Here is an 18,456-nt window from a genome sequence, read left to right on the forward strand (position 1 = left end):
CACTGATTGTGGATATGGCACCAAAGGCTGCACCCTAGGAGTGAGAGTGAACCAGACCAAAAAAAAATAAAAAAATAAAAAAATCCCTTGTATGGATTCCAGGCAGGCTTCCAGTATCCATGGGCTCCCAAACTCCAAACCTTGAAGTTTGATCAAGTGCACTAGCAATCTAGGATCTACCTGAGCATCTAGCAGAAGCTTAGGAGTCTTCTCTTAGAGGAGGACAAAGGTCATCCTCAGCCTCAAATTGTTCCTGTAAGGTTGTTTTTCTTTTTTTCACAATACTGTTAAAGATAACAGAGAGAGACAAGAAGACATGAGTGAGAACCAGCATAAACATAACAGACACACCAGCAAAACGGATCCATGGGACATCTGGAGAGTGGAATTCCCAGAGGCAGACCAACATAAACCATCTTTATTATGCTTATGGAGATAAAACTCAGTCTTAAATATTTCATGAAGAAACTGGAAACTATAAAAAGTGATACTTCAAATTTTAAAGAGAGTGCAATAGAAATTCTAAAGTTGAAATATATAGTAATCAAACTGGAAGTGTTTTTTCCCCACGAATATCGCTAACAATGAAATCATCTTTATTGGTGAATAATGCAGTGTTGGTGAATATTTCCTTTTTGGTTTTGGTTTTGGTTTTGGTTTTAAGAGAGAGGGCACAAGTGAGTGAGGGGCAGAGAGAGAGGGAGAGAGAGAGAGAAAGAAAGCAAGCAAGCAAGCAAGCAAGCAAGCAAGCAAGCAAGTGGGGCTCACCCAAAGCGGGGCTTGACCTCAAGTGCTGGTGAATATTTCTCTTTTATTTTTAATTTTTCTGGTTATGCTGTTATCTAACTCTGAGTTTTTCCTGATGTTTTTCTGGCTTATCAAGTTTAAGGTGAAAAATAAAGTAATTGTTAAGTATGATTATGTATTCATTCTCAACATTACATTTTCATTCTCAGTGGTCCTTTGTGACAATTTAGTGATAGTTATCTCGTTTAGGATACTTGGTGTTTTGTTTTTGGTGTTAGAACTGTTCTGTAGTTGTTCTTTTTATATGTAGACATAAGAAGATATTTATTTTTGCTTTTTGTTTTTTTTTTTTTTTTATCACGGTATTTCCTGTGAGATAACCAAATTCAAACATCTATGACTCCCTACAAATAGCACTTTTGGAACAGGTTTTTCTTAACTCCTCTTACATTTTCTCCTTTGACAATTGGCTAACTTAGTCATCTGTGAGAATTTCAAAAATAACAGGATTTTAGAGAAGAGGAACGGAAGCCAGAATTTAAGCCCCTCACCCCTCATTTTAGAGAATCCTGTGGTTTTAGAGATGCTGAGCATTCCAGACTGGTCTAATTGTTGATATCAGACTCACAGCTGACTCCTGTCACTGATATCAGAAGGCTCAACAAAGCAATTCTCTTGTCCTTTGAAGGCATTTGTTTAACTGTGGTATTGGTGATTACATTTTCAGAGAGTTTTATAACCCTGAGATTGCATATTTGAAAGACTGTACTAGAAGAAGACACACCAGATGGCATAAAGGGGAAAAAGCCAATGTAATCTAAAATGTGGTAATAAATGAATTTTATTTAATTAGTATGCTAATGATTAATAGGAAAGTCAATACAACTGACACCAAAGATATATTAGGCACGTATTATAATAAACACTCTGATTTGTGCTGCTATTGTCTGTCAGATTGACATATCCCTGCTTGTGTTTTATGTGACCCAAGAGTAAAGAAAGAAAAGTACCTATTGTCACCAGACGTACACTGAAAGGTTGCTTTATGTTTGAACAACTTCCATCTTACTCCCTAAGGGCAGCAATTGTAGTAGCCAAGTGCCCTGAAGGGTTCGACACGACAGCAAGAGTTTCCGGCTAGAGACAGTTATTGAGCCAGGTGAGTGGCACCTTTGCGGTTGTAGGTGTTCTGTACGTTTGCAGATCAAATTCCCCATCTGTGACTGAGGCTTAAAGAGCAGTGTCATGCTCCCAGAAGGAAGGGATTTGAAACAAAATAAATCATAGTTTCAGGAGTCCAGATGAGTGGGCTGGGATTCAGATGAGGGTGCCTGCTCACGGTGGGAAGAAGAAGGAACCTGAGGGCAAATCAAGAAGGCAGAAGCACAGTCACACAGATGAGAAGTTGTGAAGAACTTCACAGTCACAGCACAGTCACACAGATGTGAAGAAGTTCCTTCACAACTGGGGCTTCTAAGAGGAGGTTTCACCAGGGGTCTCCAAGCTGGGAACATTCATCCTGGGGACTGCGTACGTGATTCATTGGAGCAAAGAAGAGAAATACTAGCACTGCCGTTTATATTTGTTTCCATCTCAGTCTTTGAAAGAAATTACACTCTTATATATGTCTTATATAGGTAATATAGTACTGTAACATAACTTGTATGTAATTTACATGTAAATAAGGGTACATAAACACGGGTGCATGCTTAATAATCTTTGCTAGTGGGGTGTTATCGTCTCATGCCTAGATACAGAGAGATTAGCTAATCCAGCTTTGTCCAGGTATATAGGGTTGGCTCAAAAATCCAATGGGGCTGCTCAGTCAGTGCTGAGAGGTGAGTAGAGCAAGGACTGGCAAACTCGGAGAAGGATGCACAGTTTTCTTGATTTAAGCCCTTCCTCCCTCCCTTCCTTCCTTCCTTTCTTCCTCCCCACTTCCTTCCTTCACTTCCTCCTTCCCTCTCTCTTTTTGCAAGTACTTGTTCTTGACAGGATCTAGTGCTTTACTCCTTTATTTTTCAATGAGAACTTTTAACAACTAGCAAAATATCATTTATAAACTTGATAGCATGATCTTTTATTCTTTTGGATTTTAGCAACTTATCAGACATACACAGATCTCTTCAGATGTCTTTTTTTTTCAGAACTGCATTTTAATCTTTTTTTGGATTAATTATTAGCACAAAACAAATAGTTAAATTACAATTGTCCTAAAAAACTCACAACGACCATTTTCCCAGTTTTATTGAGAAAAATTGGCATACATCACTGTGTATGTCAATTTAAGGCATACAGCATGGTGGTTTGATTTACATATATTGTGAAATGATTACCACAGAAGATTCAGCTAACACATCCATCTTCTCGTATAGATACAATAAAAATAAAAGAAAGAAAAAAAGAAAAAAAATTTTTCTTGCGACAGAAACCCAGGATTTACTGTCTTAATAACTTTTCTATATATCATACAGCAGTATTAACCATAGTCATCATACTGTACATTACATCCCTAATAGTTACTTATCCTAGAACTGGAAATTTGTACCTTTTGACCCACTTCCTCCAATTCCCCTTCTGCCTACCCTCCACCTCTGGTAACCACAAGGCTGATCTTTTTTATATGAGTTTGTTTGTTTGTTTGTTTTTTGTTTTTTAAGATTCCACATATAAGTAAGATAATACAGTATTTGTCTTCCTTTATCTGGCTTATTTCCCTTAGGATAATGCCTTCAGGGTCCATTCATGTTGTTGCAAGTAGTAGAATTTCCTTCGCTTTTTATGGCTCAATAATATTCCATTATATATATACCACAACTGCTTTATCCATTCACATGTTGATGGACACTTGGGTTGTTTCCATGTCATGGCTATTGTAAATAATTGTGCTAGGAACACGGGAGTGCAGATATCTTTTCTGGTTAGTGTTCTTGTTTCCTTTGGATATATTCCCAGAAGTGGAATTGCAGGAACATGTGATAGTTCCGTTTTTAGTTATCTGAGGATCCTCCATACTGTTTTCCGTGGTGGCTGCACTAGTTTACATTCCCACCAACAGTGCACAAGTGTTCCCTTTTCTCTACATGCATGCCAGAATTTTTTCTTTCTTGTCTTTTTGATCGTGGTCATTTTAACAGGCATGGGGTGATATCTCATTGTGGTTTCAATTTACATTTCTCTAATAACTAGAGATGTTGAACATCTTTTCATGTATTTGTTGGCCTTTCATATATTGTCTGGAGAAATGTCTGTCCACATCTTTGGCCCATTTTTTAATTGGGTTATTTGTTTTTGTGTTTTTTGTGTTTGTTTGTTTGTTTTTGGTCTTGTTTTTTTTTATTTTTACTATTGAGTTATTTGAATTTTAACATTTTGGATATTAACACCTTATCAGATATATGGTTCATAAATTTTTTTCCCATTGTGTAGGTTATCTTTTCATTTTGTTGATGGTTTCTTTTGCTGTGCAGAAGCTTTTTAGTTTGACGTAGTCCCGTTTTTGTTTTTGTTTTTGTTTTTTTTTTATTTTGTTGCTTGTGCTTTAGGTGTCACATCCAAAAATGATTACCAAGATGCATGTCAAGGAGATTTGTTCCCATGTTTTCTTGTAGGGGTTTCATGGTTTCAGGTCTTATATGTAAGTAAGTCTTTAATCCACTTCAAGTTAGTTTTTGTGAGTGGCATAAGTTTTGGGTCCAGTTTCGTTCTTTACATGTGAGTATCCAGTTATCTCCACCACCACTTATTGAAACAACTGTCTTTTTTCCAGTTGAGTATTTTTGGCTCACTTGTCGAATATTAGTTGACTCTATGCTTGGCTTTATCCTGGGCTCTCGGTTTGGTCCCCTTGGTCTATTTGTCTGGTTTTAGGCCAGTACCATGCTGTTTTGAGAAATACAGCTTTCTAGTATATAAATCAGGAAGTGTGATGCCTGCTACTTTGTTCTTCTTTCTCAGGGTTGCTCTGACTAGTCAGGGTCTTTTGTGATTTCGTATAAATTTTAGGAATTTTTTTTTAGCTTCTATAAAAAATGCCATTGAAATCTTGATAGAGATGGCATTAAATCTGTAGATGGCTTTTGGCAGTATTGACATTTTAACAATATTAATATTTCTTTTTTTATTTTTTATTATTTATTTATTTTTTCAACGTTTATTTATTTATTTTGGGACAGAGAGAGACAGAGCATGAACGGGGGAGGGGCAGAGAGAGAGGGAGACACAGAATCAGAAACAGGCTCCAGGCTCTGAGCCGTCAGCCCAGAGCCCGACGCGGGGCTCGAACTCACGGACCGCGAGATCGTGACCTGGCTGAAGTCGGAGGCTTAACCGACTGCACCGCCCAGGCGCCCCTAATATTTCTTTTTTTAAACAACATTAACATTTCTAATCCATGAACAAAAGATACTTTTCCATTTATTTGTGTCTGTTTTGATTTTTTAAAATCAGTATCTTGTTTTTAGAATAGAGATCTTTCACCTTTTTAGTTAAGCTTACTTCTAAGTATTGTTTTCGATGTTCTGTAATTGGGATCAATGTCTTTATTTCTTTATCAGAAAATTTGTTGTTAGTGACAATGACTGTTTTTACTTACTATTGTTTTAACCATTGTCACAGTTGCCAGTCCAATTTAGACTTTTAGTACCTTGAGCTCTGAACCAACAACTTGTATCTTATCTTTATCTACCTTTATGTCTGGTGTTTGCAACCTAGATAACAAAACAGCACCATTCTGGCAATTAGTGACTGTAACCTCAGGATAAAGTCTGGGTAAACCTCAGAGAGACAAAATTTGCAATTATTCGCAGCACATGAGAATAGCCAGTCAGAATATAGTAACATTGTGTCATGGTACATTCAGTTAAGTATTTACGAGTACCTCTTATAGGCTAGGCGCTATGCCAGCTACTCCAGAAGTTGAGGGGAAGATACAGGGCAATATAAGATATGTTGTTAGATCTTTTTCTTTTTTTTTTAAGTTTATTTATTTATTTTGAGAGAGAGAATGGGGGAGGGGCAGAGAGAGAGAGGGAGACAGAGGATCTGAAGTGGGCTCCATGCTGACAACACAGAGCCCAACGTGGGGCTTAATCTCACGGACAATGAGATCATGACCTGACCTGAAATCAAGAGTCAGATGCTTAACTGACTGAGCTACCCAGATACCCCTGTTACTAGATCTTAAGAAGTTTATAATGTGGTTGGGGTGATAAACCATACATATCTATAAAGTTAACTAACAGTTCAGTATGTAAGTGCCAAAAATGTATTACAGGTAATAAGACTTTTGAGAGCTCAGGAGAAACATGAGTCTTTTTTTTTTCCCTTTTGTTTTCTTTATCCTTTACTCTCTGTGCTTTTTCAAACATGTTCATATTTGTTTAGACAATTTGATGAGGATGATTATTATGCTTACACAAAAAGACATATTAAGTTTAACTGTAGACAGACCTAATTACTGGATTTGGTTTTTTATCCATCCATTCATCCTTTTATCGTTCACCCATCATGCCTGGTAACATAGAATTATGTACTTATAGAATAAGTGATAGAATTACAAAGGTATCCTCAATTTGTATTTGCTGATGAAAAGTCTACTTTGACCACAAATGAATGAGTCTGGGATACTAATAAATTATAGCTCAAGGATCATATTCATTCATTCATTCATTCATTCATTCATTCACTGATTTATGCAGACATTAAGTATTTATTCTTAAATACCAGACACCATATTCAGTGATGGGGACTTAGTTGTAAAAAAGGCAAAACATGGACCCCACCTGTACAGCAAATCTGGTTCTAGTTTTCATAGTTCTTACAATTTTTTACCTTTTAGTCCTTAACAATTTAATAGAAGAATCAGATATTAAACAAATGCAGTTGGTCCTTAATAAAGCAGATTTGAACTGCATGGGTCCACTTAAATGCAGATTTTTTCCCCCATACTACAGTATAGTACTGTAGATATATTTTCTCTGACTTATGATTTTCTTAATAATATTTTATTTTTTCTAGCTTACTTTATTGTAAGAATACAGTATAATACATATACAAAATATGTGTTAATCAACTGTTTATGTTATCAATAAGGCTTCTGGTTAACAATAGGCTATTAGGAGTTAAGTTTTGGGGAGTCAAAAGTATACATGGATTTTTGACTGTGTTGGGGGGGTCAGCACCCTTCACCTCCGCATTGTTAAAGGGTCAACTCTAATTACTGAATCACAATTATGAAAAATGCTATGCAAGAGCAAGACCAGAGCTATGGGAGCATATAAAGGGGAGGACTAATCCCTTTTCAACAAATGGTGTTGGGAAAACTGGACGGCAACATGGAGAAGAACAAAACTGGACCACTTTCTTACACCAAACACACAAAAAATTTCAAAATGGATGAAAGACCTAAATGTGAGACCTGAAACCATGAAAATCCTAGAAGAGAGCATAGGCAGTAATTTCTTTGACATAGGCTGTAACAACTTTTTTCTAAATAGGTACCCTGAGGTGAGGAAACAAAAGCAAAAATAAATGATGAGGGACTACATCAAAATAAAAACCTTTTGCACAGCGAAGGAAACAATCAACCAAACTAAAAGGCAACTGATGGAATGGGAGAAGATACTTGCAAATGACATATCTGATAAAGGGTTAGTATTGAAAATCTATAAAGAACTTATAAAACTCAACACCCAAACACCAAATAATCCAATTTAAAAATGAACAGAAGACATGAACAGACATTTCTCCAAAGAAGATTTCCAGGTGGCCAACAGAGACATGAAAAGATGCTCAATGTCACTTATTATCAGGGAAATGCAAATCAAAACCACAGTGAGATATCACCTCACACTTATCAGAATGGCTAAAATAAAAAACACAAAACAACAGGTGTTGGCAAGGATGTGGAGGAAGAGGAACCTGAGTGCACTATTGGTAAGAATGCAAACTGGTGCAGCCACTGTGGAAAACAGTATGGAGTTTCCTCATAAAAGTTAGAAATAGAACCACCCTACAATTCTGTAATCATGCTAATAGGTATTTACCTAACAAATACAAAAACATCAATTCAAAATGATACATGCACCCTGATGTTTATAGCAGCATTATCTAGAATAGCCAACATATGGAAGCAGCCCAAATGTTCACTGATTAATGAGTGGATAAAGAAGATGTGGTCTTTATATATATATGATGGAATATTACTCAGCTATGAGAAGGAATGAAATCTTGCCATTTGCAATGACATGGATGGAGCTAGACAGTATAACACTGAGTGAAATAAGTCAGTCAGAAAGACAAACACTGTATGATTTCACTCATGTAGAATTTAGGAAACAAAACAGATGAACAAAGGAAAAAAATAGAGACAAATCAAGAAACAGACTCTTAACTATAGAGAAGAAACTGATGGTTACCAGAGGGGAGGTGGGTGGGGGATGGGTGAAATAGGTGATGGGGGATTAAGGAGTGCACTTGTCATGATGAACACCAGACGATTAAAATAAAAACTTAAAAACAAAAGTCACCTACTGAAGTATAATTTACATTAAGTAAAACTCAATCTTAAAAAAATAAATGGGATCAGGGCGCCTGGGTGGCTCAGTCGGTTAAGCATCTGACTTTGGTTTCGGCTCAGGTCACAATGTCAGCGGTTTGTGAGTTCGAGCCCTATTATGAGGTTCCTCCATGCTGATGGTGTGGAACCTGTTTGGGATCCTCTGACTCCTTCTCTCTCTGCCCCTCCCCAACTAAATAAATAAATAAATAAATAAATAAATAAATAAATAAGGGACTAATTTAATTTGGGGATAGGAAGGTTTCCTCAGAAATCAACATTTAACCTGAGATCTGTGAGATGGTTTGCAATTAGGCAAGCATAGGATGAAGGGAAGAATATTGCAGAGAAAGGCAGTAACAGCACACATACGTGTCTTAGGAAGGAACACACATGCACGTGCTCTGAAGAGGGGACAGCGTATGATTAAGTCCTGAGTGGAGAAGGTGCTGGGCATCTAAGGATCAAAAACAAGGTCAGTGTGTCTGAGCCCTAAGAGCAAGGTGATGATTTGTGTAAAGTGAGGTTTGTGAGGCAGGCAGGAATCTGATTATGCAGAAACTCTCAGGCTGTTGTATTAGTTAGGGTTCTTCATCTGCTTCAGAGAAGCAGAACGAATAAGGTACACACACACACACACACACACACACACATATCACTAAACTATGGAGGCTGAAAAGTCCCATGATCTGCCAACTGTAAGCCAGAGACCTAGAAAACTGATGGTATAGTTCAGTCTGAACATGAAGGCCTGAGAACCAGAAGTACTGATGGTGTAAGTCCCAGTTGGAGGGAAGTAGAAGCTCAGTGTCTGAGATCAGGCAAGCAGACAGACAGAGAGAGAGAGAGAGAAAGCATTCTTCCCTTGTCCACATTTTTGTTCTATTTAGGCCTTCAGTGGGTTCAGTGACGCCCGCCCAAATTGAGAAGGGCAATCTGCTTAACTCAGTCTACCAATTCAAATACTAATATCATCTGGAAACACCTTCACAGGCACACCCAGAGTAACAATCAGCCAAATATCTGAGTACCCCATGGTCCAGTCAAGGTGACACATAAGATTAACGATCACAACTTATATCACAGGTTATATCACAGTGCACTGAGAAAGCATGAAGGTGGTATTTAGGCAGGCAAGAGACATAAATAGATTTGCATTTTATTTCTTTTTTTAAAAAGTGTTTATTTATTTTGAGAGAGAGAGAGGGGTAGGGCAGATTCTCTCTTGGGAGAGAGAGAATCCCAAGCAAGCTCCATGCAGTCAGCACAGAGCCTGATGCAGAGCTTGATCCCAAGAACTGTGAGAACATGACCTGAACTGAAATCGAGAGTTGGACACTCAGTGCAGTGAGCCACCTGGGCACTCCTGGATTTGCATTTTCAAAAGTTATTTCTGGCTACTGTAGGTAAACTTGATCAGAGGTAGGCAAAAGAAGAGATGTGATATTCATTCAGAGGTTCTTTTTTAGGATATATCTCTTTCTGCTGCTTTAGAATCCATCTTTCCAAGGGTATTCTTTGTTATTATTTTACTGCACAATAGAAGTTTTGCTAAGTGTAGTAAATAGGTAGCAAATATCAATTAATTCCAAATTCCAGCTTCTGTGAAATTTATTTGTGTTTAGGAACCAAAGTTATGAGTGGCGTTTTTGTGATAATATTGATCTTCAACTTTAGTTCATGGCTGCCTTCAAATAATTCTGGACACTTGTGACATACATATTATAGGCTTTCTTGTGAATATAATACACACTCTGACATTGCCTCAGTATTCTTCACTGTGAAGGGAAAATGTCAGACTAAACACATTTCAAAGTTCCTTGCATCTCTACTGGTGTTAGGAGATTTAGAAAATAGTTCAATAACACCAATGTTGAATGAACATATATAGAAACTATAGAAAGTGTGTATTTCTTAAGCCTCTTGTGTTTAGGACTTAGAATTGTATGTGGCACGTGGTAGGTGTTCAACATTGGTAAGTGAACCAATGATGGTAGATTTTCTGCATAGCAACCAGGCACATAGGTAATGGGAAAATCCTGGCTGAATTCAATGGAATCTCCTGGAAACTGGAGAAGAATGTTAAATTGATGACTTAGAATAAATGTGTTAATATTATGCATATTTAACACTTAATATTGAATGTTTCCATAGAGCCAAATTATATGTAAAACTCTTGACATGTTTTTATCTGTTTCACTTAGCTTTTCTACACCTCAAAAAATGTTTCTGTTTGTTTGTTTGAAACTGAACCCAATGGATTAAACCATCTGCCTACTGTTTTTAAAATGAAAAAATTATTTTCTCCCAAATGAATGAGATATCCTAGAATGTAAACCCTTACAGGGCAAGAATTAATATTTTCATGTTATTTAATATTCTTTAAAGGAAAATGCAAACCCATGCACTCAGGAGACACTAATAAACACCAGCTAATTATGATCAAGCCTCTTGAAACTAGGCTTAAAATAGTTTTTTGTTTTTCAGTTTGTCAAAATATTATCTATATTTAGCAACACAAAATTTTAAAAAGCATAGTTCTTTGTTTTCCAGATTGTCAAAATATTATCTATTTAACAACACAAAATTAAAAAGAAATCCAAACATCTTCTGAATGGTTTTTAAAATGTGTAGGTAAAAATCAAACAAAGTTTCTTAATCTCTGGGATTTCATAATTGTTTCTAGTGCTCTTGTCTTATCATTAGTTTATTTGTAATCTCAATCATACTCAGACTTAATTTCTAGCTTCTTACAAGAATTTTAAGATAAATGCAGAGTTGCTTATAGTATAAATGTCATTCGACAGAAAGCTGCTTTAAATGCTCATAAAGCTATTTGAAGAAATATAATAAACATAGGCAGTAAGAATGGGAATTTAGGCATCCCTGCTCTATTAATGATCCGTCTTTAATAATCTCAGATTCTCGCTTTTGGCCAGTTCTAAACAGATGCTCAGAGCACTGGGATATAGGATTCCATTTCCACGGTGAAGATAGTAGTTGGGTAAGGCAACTAACATTTCTAAAACATCTGCTAGAGCTGGGTGCTTTATATATTGAAGCATTAACCCTCAGAACAACTCTATGATATAATCTCTCCCATTTTGAAATAAGGAAACCAAAGCAAGAAGAGATGGCAGCAGTTTCCCAAGGACACACAGATGGTAAGTGGAAAAGTGGGGTGCTACCACCAGGCTGCCACAAAAGCCATGTACTCCCAGCACGCAGGACTGGCTCTCTTGATGTCATCCACTGGAATGCTCAGAGCAATTTTGGCCATTCTGCCGTGACTACTTGAGACATCAATGGGCAAGGAGATTATTTCATCATGGAAAATTCTGGAAAAGAAGAGCATAGTCTATAGAAGAATTTTGTGTGAGCTCTAACACCAGAACCATCCTTAAATATGAATATGAATGGGGCTCTGACTTAGAGCAGAATATAGTTGAATGCCATTTATCATTATTAGCTCCTTTCCAATATTCTTTACAGATTACCAAAGAATTGCCAATAGTACCTTTCTCACATTTAAACTCATTGTTATGTTCTCTGTAGGTCTAATCTCTCTATAAATTCCACTAACCTTCATCTGGAAGCTGTAAAATGCAGCCATGAAATGTTTTTAAGTGTAAAATGTTTGAGGCAAAGGATATAAAGAAAGAATATTATCAAGAGCACAATTTGCAGTAGCTTCTTATGGATGAGTCTGCTACTATTCCCTGCCTCCTTCCAACTTTTTAAATGATCAGAAACTGAGAAACCAGAAGATACACATCATTTCATTTTGGCAAAATCAGTTTTGAGAAGTTCACATAAAGTTATATTCTAATAAAATAATAAAACATTTTAAATATAAAAAATGAAGCTGATGGATTAGTAACACTATCTCACAACTAGTGATTGTTGTCATAACATCTTATTTCGGTGGGGTAGTTTTTCATCTAATACTCAATAGATAATTGTGTGTACGTGTGTGTGTGTGTGTATCTGCACAAAAGGGGTAGAAAGTGTACACATCCCAGACTCCCCAAAAGAGCTTCACTATCAACTTTGAAATCCCTACTTGCCTCTTCCCAATCAGAAGTTCTTATTGTCATGAACTCCTAGTTAGCATTTCATTGCTTTTATTTATGTTTTCTCACATATATTTATATCCCTTAATAAGATATTGTGTGATTTTAAATATTGTGCTTTATGGGTATGGAATCCTATTTTTATATTCTTCAATTTGTTCTTTTCATTTAACACCATGCTCTTGAGATTCATCTTGTTATTGCATGTGATGGGAATCCATCAATTTTCATATATATGAATTCTTTACAATTTCATATATATAAATTCATATATATTTCACATATATAATTTCTCTCTCTATATATATACATATATATACCACAGTTAATTTGTTAATACCACACTTAATACCACAATTGATTTGTTCATTCTACTATTGGTGGACTTTTGGGTTACTTCTACTTCTTTTTTTTTGTTTTTGTTTTTGTTTTTATAATCATAGTGGTCCTGTGAACATTCTTGTTATCTGTGTACAAAGATTTCTGTAGGGTATGTGCATAGGAAGGGAATTATAGGTCATAGATTATGCTCATCTTCAATTTTATTGGATAATGTCCAAGTGTTTTTTATAGCAGTAGTACTAATTCAAACTCCATATCCTTGTTAACTTGATATTATCAGACTTTTAAACTTTGTCAGTCTGGTGAGTGTATAGTGGTTTTTCATTGTGCTTTCAGTTTGTATTCAACCCATATCTGAAGAGTTTGAACATCTTTTCATTTGTTTGTTGGCTATTCAGGTTACTACAGTGATATGCCTCTTCAAGTTTTTTGCTTTTTCTTTATTGGATTGTTTGGGTTTTACTTATTGATTTTTTTGTCCTTCTATTTGGTAGGGTGTAAGGTAGATATTTACTTTTTTTTCAGAATACATAATCAGTTATCTTAGCACCATTTATTGGAAAGCCATTCTCCACCAATCCACACAGCCAGGTCTAAACAATATATGTGTAGATTTCCTTCTAGGCTTTCTGTTCTATTCTACTGATCAGTTCAGTTTATTCCTTGTCTATCTCTTCATTAGTACCACCTGGTCTCAATATTTAAGTTGTGATGTCTGTTGAGGCAAATCCTCCTCCCTTATTGTTCCTCTTAAGAAGTATTTTGGCCCCTTAATCTTTCATATAAATTTTGCAATTGCCTTATGAAATTTTGGTTACACACATATACACAAAAATATGCTGAGATTTTGAGAAATTGTATTAAATCTATATATCATTTTAGGCAAGCAAGGTTTGACATGTATATGATATCATGATTTTCAGTCTTTGAATATGGTATATTTTTTCCATTTATTTAGCTCTTTTAAAATATCTTTCAGTAAAGGTTTATGATTTTCTCCATGAAAGTCTTATTCATTGTTGTGAAAGCTTTATAACTGCCAAGCAGGGGATATTTCCCAGTGCCCACTTTGGATATGGCTATCAAGAGCAATGGTCATGGAGGCATCTTTCAGAAGGAGGGACTCTGAGATCAAGGAAAAATTCCCAAAGGAACACTTTGAGAGCACAGAAAGTAGTTCAATCAAGGATCTTCAATTTTCCATCCCACCTCAGTATATAAAACTTATATGGATTCTGAGGCAGGGTTTAAGGATTGGCAATTTCTGTTTCTTATTCTTCCTCTTTCTAAATGGAGGTTTTACTGTGGTCATCCTGATCCAACTCCACTGTTGTATTTTGCATGTTAGGAATCTAGATCACTTGTGTTCTTAGTTCACTGGATACTGAGACTTGAGGAGCACATCAACATCTGATTGAGAGGAATATATGTGACCTTAAAGTCAGAAATGAATACAGTGATCAAATAGGACTATGTTTTATCCCTTTTGGGGAAGCAGTGAATGTATCCTATGTGTGAGAAGAGTAAAAAGGTTATGAGATCCCTGTCTCAGACCATATACAATTTTTAACTCAAAATGGATCATAGACTTAAATGTAAGAGCTAAAACTATAAAACCATTAGAAGAAAACATAGGTGTAAATCTTTGTGACCTTGGATTAGGCAAAGGTTTCTTAGATATTACTTGAAAAGTACATGTGACAAAAGAAAAAAGGTAAGTTTAGCGTCTGACTTCAGCTTAGGTCATGATCTCATGTTTTGTGAGTTCAAGCCCCGTGTTGGGCTCTGTGCTGACAGCTCAGAGCCTGGAGCCTGCTCCAGATTCTGTGTCTCTCCCTCTCTCTGCCCCTCCCCTGCTCATGCTCTGTCTCTCTGTCTCAAAAATAAATAAAAACATTAAAAAAATTTAAAAAAAAAAAGAAAAAAGGTAAGTTACACTTAATCAAAAATCAAAAGCTCCCAACTATGCAAAGCTGACTTTACATTTGAAAATCAGTTAGTTAATCATCACATCAACGTGCTAAAGAAGAAAAATTGCATATAAATAGATGTGGAAAAAGCATTTGACAAATTCCATCACCTATTCATTATAAAAACTTCCAATAAACTAGGAAGAGAGGGGAATTTTCTCAACTTGATAATCTAAAATAATTCCTGTAGCTAACATCATATGTAATGGTGAGAAGCTTAAAGCTGTCCCAGGAACGAGGCAAGAATGAACCCTTTTACCACGGCTTTTCAATATCATACTGGAAATTCTAGCTAATGCAATAATACAAGAAAAAGAAATAAAAGGTATAGACTGGGAAGGAAGAAATAAAGCTGCCATTATTTGCAGATGACATGATTGCCTATGTGGAAAATCTGAAATAATCAACAAAAAACTACTGGAACTAATAAATGATTATAACAAGATTGCAGGAAAGAAGGTCAGTATGCAAAAGTCAGTTAATTCCTATCGACCAAAAATGAAAAAAATAGAATTTGATATTAAAAAATTTACACTAGCACTCCCCCAAAATGTAATACTTAGATATAAATCTAACACAATATACACAAGATCTGTATGTACATGAAATATCACTGCACACCTTCAAAAGGAAGATTACAAAACTGTGATGAATGATGTCGAAGTAAACAAGTGGAGAGATACCCCATATTCATGGACAGGAAGTCAATATTGTAAAGATAACAGTTTTTCTGAATTTGATCTATAGATTCAGTGCCATACCAATCAAAATATGAGGAAGTAATTTTGTAGCTATCAACAAACTGATTCTTTTTTTTTTTTTAATGTTCATTTATTTTTGAGAGAGACAGAGACAGAATGTGAGTGGATTAGGGGAAGAGAGAGGGAGACACAGAATCCAAAGCAGGCTCCAGGCTCTGAGCTGTCAGCACAGAGCCCGACGCAGGGCTCGAACTCACAAGCTGTGAGATCATGACCTGAACCGAAGTTGGGTGTTTAACCGACTGAGCCACCCAGGTCTCCCTCAACAAACTGATTCTAAAGTTTATGTGGCGAGGTAAAAGACACAGAATAGCTAATATTGAACATTGAAGAACAAATTTGGAGGACTAACATTATCTGACTTCAGGACTTACTCTAAAGATACAGTGATTAATGACAGTATGGGGTTGGTAAAATAATAGACAAATAAAAAGAACAGAATTGAGAGCCTAGAAGAAGATCCATATAAATATATTCAGTTATCTTTGACAAAGGAACTATGGCAATACAATGGAGGAAATATAGCCTTCTTTCTTTTCTTTTCTTTTCTTTTCTTTTCTTTTCTTTTCTTTTCTTTTCTTTTCTTTTCTTTGCGAGAGAGAGTGAGTGCACAAGTGGGGTAGAGGGGCAAAGGGAGAGAGAGAATCTCAAGCAGGCTGCATGCTCAGTGCATAGCCTGATGTGGTGCTTGATCCCATCACCCTGGGATAATGAACTGTGCAGAAATCAAGAGTCAGATGTGCAACTGACTGAGCACCCAGGTGTCCCACAAATATAGTCTTTTCAACAAATGCTCACAACTGGACATCCACATGCACACACACAAAAAATCTAGACACAGACCTATATCCTTGACAAAAATTAACTCAAAATGGATCATAAGCCTAAATGTAAAATACAAAACTATGAAACTACTAAAAGATAACATAGCATAGAACTTAGATGACCTTGGTTATGGTGATAACTTTTTAGGTAAAGCACCAAAGATGTGATCCGTGAGGGAAATAATTGATAATCTGGACTTTATTAAAATTACAAACTTCTCTGTAAAAACCAATGTCAAAAGAGTGAGAAGACAAGCCACAGAGTGGGAGAAAATATTTGCAAAAGACATATCTGATAAAGGACTGTTATCCAAAATACACCAAGAACCCTTAACATTCAACAGTAAGAAAACATTTCATCTAAAAAATTGACTAAAGATCTTTTATACCTCCCAGAGATATATAGATGGCAAGTAAGCACATGAAAAGATGCTTCACAGCCATATGTCATCAGGAAATGCAAATTAGCACAACAATGAAATATCACTGCACACCTATTAGAATGGCCAAAACCCAGAACACTGAAAACACCAAATGCTGGTGAGGATTTGGATTTTACCAGTACCATACTGTCTTAATTACTGTCTCTTTATAGTAAGTTTTTTTTTTTTAACATTTATTTATTTTTGAGAGAGAGAGAGACAGCGTCAATAGGGAAGGGGCAGAGAGAGAGGGAGACACAGAATCTGAAGCAGGCTCCAGGCTCCGAGCTGTTAGCACAGAGCCCGACGCGAGGCTTGAACATAGGGACCATGAGAAATGACCTGAGCCGAAGTTGGATGTCTAACCGACTGAGCTGCCCAAGTGCCCCTCTTTACAGTAAGTCTTGAAGTCAAGGAATTTTAGTCCTCTAACTTCGTCAGTATTAACTGATGAGTGAAGACAAGAACTCTTACTCATTGCTGGTGGGAACACAAAATGGTATAGCCACTTTGCAGGATAATGTGGCAGTTTCTTTCAAAAGTAAACTCTAGCAATCATGTGCATTGGTATTTAATCAAAGGACTTGAAAACTTATGTCCACAGTCTGAACATCGATGTTTATAGCACCTGTTCGTAATTGTCAAAACTTGAAGGAGTCAAGATGCCCTTCAATAGGCAAATGGGTAAATAAGCTGTGGTACAGTCAGACAGTGGACTGTTATTCAACACTAAAAAGAAATGAGCTATCAAACCATGAAAAGACATGGAGGAAACTTAAATGCATACTACTAAGTGAGAGAAGCCAATCTGGAAAGACTATATATTGCATGATTCCAACTATATGATGTTCTGGAAAAGGCAGAACTATGGAGACAGTAAAAAGATCAGTGGTTGCCAGGGTTTAAGGGGAAGGAAGGATGAATAGTTGGAGCACCGAGGATTTTCAGGGTGGCAAAACTACTCTGTATGATACTGTAATGGTGAATACATGTCATTAACATTTGCCCAAACCAACAGAATGTATATAACACCAAAAGTAAACTGTAATGTAAACTATGGATTTCTGGAGATAATGGTGTCATAGTAAGTTCATCAGTTGTACCAAATGTGCCAGTCTGAAGGGGGATGTTAATAATGGGGAAAGCCATGTATGAGTTGGGGCAGCATGGAAAAATCTCTGTACCTTCTAGTCAGTTTTGCTGCTGCAAACCTAAAATTGCTCTAAAAAGTAAAATCTATTTAAAAATTTAAAAACTTTTGGGCCTCACCAGACATTATAAAAAAGTGAAAATATAATCCACAAATGGAAGAAAATATTTGTAAGTAATACATTTGATCAAAGGATTGTGTTCAGAATATATAAAGAACTCTTACAAATGAACAACAAAACCAATACAAATAACCCAATTTAAAAATGGGCCCATGATTTGAGTAGACATTTATCCACAGGAGATATACAAATGGCCAATAAGCACATTAAAAGCTGCTCCATATCATTAGTCATTAGAGAAAGATAAAGCCACAATGAGATACCAGTTCACACCCACTAGGATTGCTAAAACAAGAGAGACCATCACAAATGTTGATAAGGATGTGGAGAAACCGGTACTTACATGCATTGCTGGTGAGAAGGTACAATTTTGTAGCCACTTTGGAAAACAGCTTGGCAATTCCTCAAAATATGATACATAGAGTTACCATGTGACCCTTTATTGACAGAGTTGAGGCCTTATTTCTTGAGAGAGATTTTATGTTTGG

The sequence above is a fragment of the Herpailurus yagouaroundi genome, unplaced genomic scaffold (assembly GCF_014898765.1).
Source record: "Herpailurus yagouaroundi ecotype Mexico unplaced genomic scaffold, PumYag 165, whole genome shotgun sequence".
Taxonomy (NCBI): Eukaryota; Metazoa; Chordata; class Mammalia; order Carnivora; family Felidae; genus Herpailurus; species Herpailurus yagouaroundi.